The sequence below is a fragment of the Vombatus ursinus genome, unplaced genomic scaffold (assembly GCF_900497805.2).
Source record: "Vombatus ursinus unplaced genomic scaffold, bare-nosed wombat genome assembly UNPS02014812.1, whole genome shotgun sequence".
NCBI lineage: Eukaryota > Metazoa > Chordata > Mammalia > Diprotodontia > Vombatidae > Vombatus > Vombatus ursinus.
The window spans coordinates 54,059,875-54,065,350 of NW_020954590.1; the positions used below are offsets into that span (position 1 = coordinate 54,059,875).

General features: G+C 34.9%; 1 pseudogene; it reads left to right on the forward strand.

Annotated features, from left to right (window-relative positions):
• Positions 1-2,819: 2,819 nt before the first annotated feature.
• LOC114053782 lies at positions 2,820-3,957 on the forward strand (annotated as a pseudogene).
• Positions 3,958-5,476: the final 1,519 nt, after the last annotated feature.

The following is a 5,476-nucleotide window of genomic DNA, read 5'->3' on the forward strand; positions in this document are numbered from 1 at the left end:
AAATTGCCTCTCCCTTTTTTCTTCATCAGAATTATTTTTTTCTTTCTTCACAATTTTTTGAGAGCTGTACACACACACGCATACACACACACATACACACACACACATACAAATGGATAACTTGTATAGGATATTTCCAGTTTTCCCAATAGTTTTTATCAAATAAACAGTTTTTTCCCTAGGTAATTTATGTTTTCTTCTTTATCAAACATTGGGTTACTGAGTTCTTTTGTTTCAGTTTCTCCCTTGTTTAGTCTGTTACATTGATCTCTCTATTATTTAACCAATACCAGGTGCTTTTGATGACAGCTGCTTTATAATATAGTTTGATGTTTAGAAGTGCTATTCCCATTTCAGCCCTACTTCATTTCATCATTTCCATTGATATTCTAGATCTTTTGTTTTCTCAAATTAATTTTGTTATTATTTTATCAAGTTCTATAAAGTATCCCCTGGTTGATTTGATTGTTATAGCATTAACAGTGTAAATTTTGATAATATTGTAATTTTTATTTTATTGGCATGGCCTAGCCATGAGCACTGAATATTCCTCCAGCTATTTAAATTGTTCTTTATTTCCTTAAGGAGCACTTTGTAATTGAATCTCTACAAGTTTTTTGTGTGCTTTGGTAATTCAGTCCCCAGATATTTTATGCATTTTGTAGTTATTTGGAATAGAATTTTCCTCTCTGTGATTGGTTCTTGTATTCTGTTATTATTATATAGAAATAATGTTGATTTTTGAGGATTTATTTTATAGCCTACAACTTTGCTGAAATTATTAATTGTTCCAATTAGTAACTTTTCTTATTCTCTAGGATTTTCCAAGTAAACAATTATAACATCATCAAATAAAGATAGTCTTATCTCTTCTTTACCTGTATTTATGCCTCTAATGTCTTTCTTTTGTTTTATTGCTGTTGCCAGCATTTCCACGACTATATCAAATAATAATGAAGAGAGTGGGCATTTTTGCTTCTCTCTCATTTTATTGGAAAAGGTTCTAGTGTACTTCCATTGAATTAAATACTTGTTTTTGATTTTATAGAGATGCTTTTTTATGATATTAAAAAAAGGTACCTTATCTATACTTTGTAGGGTTTTTAGCATAAAAGAGTGTTGTACTTTGTCAAAGGCTTTTTCTTCATGTTTTGGAATGATCATATGGTTTTTGATGATTTGATTTTTAATATGATTAATTGTGTTGATTGCTTTCCTAATGTTAAACCATTTTTGTATGCTTGGCATAAATCCCATGTGGTCATAATGGATATTTTTGGGGATAAATTGCTGTAGTCATTTTGACAAGATTTTGTTCCTAAGATCTTTGGTAAATTTTTTTTCTGATTTACCTCTATTAACTTTCCAACTTCATCTCCTTTAATGGTGGTTTTTTGGAGGCTGGATCCCAGTATCTCAGCCTCCTTCCACATTGGGGAATTTATGGTTTACCATGCTACATCTCTGCCCCAAGTGACTTATGGGTGATCAGAACTGATCCTAGCCAGATGCTATACTCTTTCCTCCAGACTAATTAGAAGGCTGCACAGCAACTCCTCCTCCCCCAATGGTGTCCTGTCCTGGTGCTTTGTCCTGCTCTTTCTGTTCCTTAGTTCTCTGTTCCTCACTGGCAATTCAGAGAGCTACTGTGCTTTTTTGGATATCTTCTTTTGGATTCAGGGTGTCCTAGACTATGGAGACAGCTGAAGTTGCTTTATCTTTGGTATGTAATATCTGTTCTGCAAAGGTTTGAGAGGTAATTGAGATCAAAGAAAATACTTTTGTTATCCAGTTTTTCAAAATTTACTGTTTATTATACTGTCCCTAGTTGTCCCTTCCAAACAGGACCTGATAATTTCCCCTTCAGCAACAAATTCTTCCTTGTTATTCTGAATTGAGTTGAGAACAGGTTTTCGTTTTATTACTTCCACTTTTTGGAAAAATAAGTTATTGTCAAAGAAAGCCAAGAATATATCAGCTGCTCTATTTGTTTGTTTTTAACAGTGAAGGAGTTGATACACAATTGATATACCAAATTGACACACAACCTGAATGTTAAAGACCATATATAAAATGAGAAGAGAAGCAGATCATATGCCTTTTACAGCTATGGAAGAGAAATGTATACTTAATTAAAGAAAATATAGAGTCAATTTCAAAAGACAAAATAGATAATTTGATTGCACAAAATTGAAATGCTTCTGCATAAACAAAATTAATGCATGTAGAATAAAAAAGGAAGTGGCCAAATGAGGGGAAAATCTTTGTCTCAAATTTCTCTTGGATGAGGGTTCTGTATGCAAGATATATAGACAAATAATAGAACTACACAAGACCAAAAGTCATTGCCTAAGAGATAAATAGTCCAGGGATATAAACAAACAGTTCTCAAGAAAGAGTTTTCAACTATTAACAACCATAGCAAAGATGCTACAAATCACTAATAATAGAAGAAATGCAAATCAAAGCAACCTGAATTCTCACTTCACACCCAGAAAATTTGAAAAGATGACAGAAGTTGTGGAAATAGGTACAATAATTCATTGTTGATGGAAATGTGATTTAGTATAACCATTCTGAAAAGCAATTTGGATTTCTGCAAATCAAGTGAAGGAATTTCAGCCATGATCAGATAACTGAAATACCTTAGTGCCCAATTTATGATCTATATTTTTTTCTCCCCCACCTCATCTTTTCTTTTTTAAAATACATTTAATTAGTAGCTGTGAGCTCTTCCACCCAGCATGCGCTTCATCTCCCCTGCCTCCAGGTGCACCACCTCCTCCTTAAGGTTTAAACTTGCCATTTCAAAGTTTTTAATGGATGATGACATTGCTGGCCTCGTTGTTGATGATGACTCCAGAATGTGCAAAGCTGGCTTTGTGGGAGAAAATGCCCCTCAAGCTGTCATCCTTTCCATTGCTGGGCACCTCAGACATCAGGATTGATGGTGGGTATGGGCCAGAAAGATAGCTATTTGGAGGATGAGACCCAGAGCAAGAAAGGCATTCTGACAATGAATTACCCTTCTTCCCCGCCATTGCACATGGTATTGTTACAAGTGAGATGGTATAGAGAAGACCTGCCATTATACTTTCTACAATGAGTTCCATGTGGCCCCTGAAGAACACCCAGTGCAACTCACGGAAAGGCCCTCTCCAGAACCTCAAAGTCAACAGAGAAAAGATGACACAAACTATGTTTGAGACCTGCAACACCCCAGTCATGTACACTGCTATCCAGTCTGTGCTGTCTCTGTATGCCTCTGGTTGTACTATTGGTATTATAATGGACTCCAATGATGGTATGATTCATACTGTGTCCATCTATAAAGGTTATGACCTTCCCTATGTCATCTTCTGTCTGTATCTGGCTGGCTGTGGTTTAACAGACTACCTCATGAAAATCTTGACTGAGAGAGGGTACAATTTCACTACCACAGCTGAGAGGGAAATCATGCATGACATTAAGAAGCTGTGTTATGTAGCCTTAGATTTTGAGCAAGAGATGGCCATTGCTACATCTATCTCTTTCCTGGAAAAGAGCTCTGAATTCCCTGATGGTCAGGTCATCACCACTGGCAGCAAGAATGTCTGGTGACAGGAGCTCTCTTTCAAAAATTTTTTTTAGGTATGGAATCCTGTGAAATCCATGAAACTACCTTCAGCTCAATCAAGAAGCTTTGATATTGACATCTATAAGGATTTCTATACCAATATTGTACTATCTGTTGATACCACCATGGACCCAGGCATTACTGACAGGATGCAGAAGGAAATTACAGCCCTAACCCCCAGCAGAATGAAAATCAAAATCATTGCCCCATCTGAGCACAAATGCTCTTTCTGAATTAGAGGCTCCATCCTGGCCTCTCTCTCCACCTTCCAACAGATGTGGGTCAGCAAGAAGGAGTATGATGAATCTGGACTCTCCATTGTCCATTGCAGATATTTCTAAATGTTTGTGTTTCTTGATTGTTGTTGTTTTTTAATCAAAGGGTATGACATGATAATTATCTGCCCCCCCAAAAGAGATGAGATTATCGTGGCTTTGTTGTTTTTTTTGTTTGTTTGTTTTGTTTTGTTTTCTCATGCTTGACTGAGGATTTTTAAAAATGGAACAGTGAAAGTGATAAGCAGTTTAAATGTGTTAGAGGTAAACATCCCCAAAGTTCTACAATTGCATCTTCAGGACTCTGATTGTACATTTGTTTTTTGTTTTTTTTAATAACCATTCCAAATATTGTTATACAACATGCATTGTTTTGCAGAGAATTATTTGCCTCTATGAAGGCTATCCTGCTCTACATGAAGAAGCTACTTAATATAAATCCAGACCAGGGAGAGGAGGAGGGGAGGAAGTTCTAGTATTGCTTTATATGTAAATTATGTAATCTCAAAAAAATTTTTCCTTATATCTTCTGCCTTAATACTTCTTCCTTTTTTTTAATTGTCAGAGCTATAATGAATAGTTTGCTAAATTCCACCCCTGCCCCCAACATAGATGTGAATGAAGACTTTACAATCTCCCAGGGAGTTTTATGAGCTTGATGCCAGTCCTTGGGAGAGGGAAGGAACTTCACCTGTATGCTGACTTAAGACCAGTTCAAATTAAAGTACACATATTAAAGAAAAAAATTCATTTAATTGATAATTAATACTTGATAGTTTTTACATTGCCTGAAAATCCTCCTGTATTCTTCACTGTCTTTCTTCCTAGAGATCCAGCACACATAATAAAGCAGGCCTGCCTGTAATAAAGATTGTTTTAAGAAATAAAGAAAAAGAGGAAAACCAAAGTTGCTAAAGCATCCATGTTCTTGGTTTGATAGCATGTTTGTAACTCCAGTTTTTTGGGTTCACCTGATGCATAGCAAATTTTATGCCAGTTTTTCATTTTTCCTCTGTCTTTGCTTTTTAGATGTATTTCTTGCAAGCAAAAGAGTTTTGCTTTCTTAGCCAATCTGTCACTTTTTTAAAATTTTGTTTTGTTTTATTAGCTTTTTAAAAACTCATTTTCATTTAAAGTTTTGAGTTAGGTCTATATTTTCCTTCATTTGTGTCTCTAATTTTTTTCTGAATTAGAATTTTCTCCTTCCTCTTTAAGACGGTACTTTCTCCCTGCAGTTATTTTTGCATAATCTAATTAGAGGTAACCTTATTCCCACAAGTTCTCTTCCTTTCACCTTCAACCTCACTCCTTTCTCATTTATTAACCATTTCCTAGTTATAGAGTTTTACTTATTGATTCCTTTTAATTCTTTCTTTTAATTATATAATTCTTCTTTTCCTTTCTCCCTTTGTTTTTTCCCCTCCCATTTAAAGTGATTGACTCAGAATATTCCACCCTGTCTTCTTCTACAACTTCTTTTCTTAATGTTTTTTTCTGCACTTTTTTCCAAGAGAAAAAAATTCTTTACATTATTTTCATCTTACTTCTCTTTTCTTTCTGTCTATTCAAAAGTTTATTCTTTGAT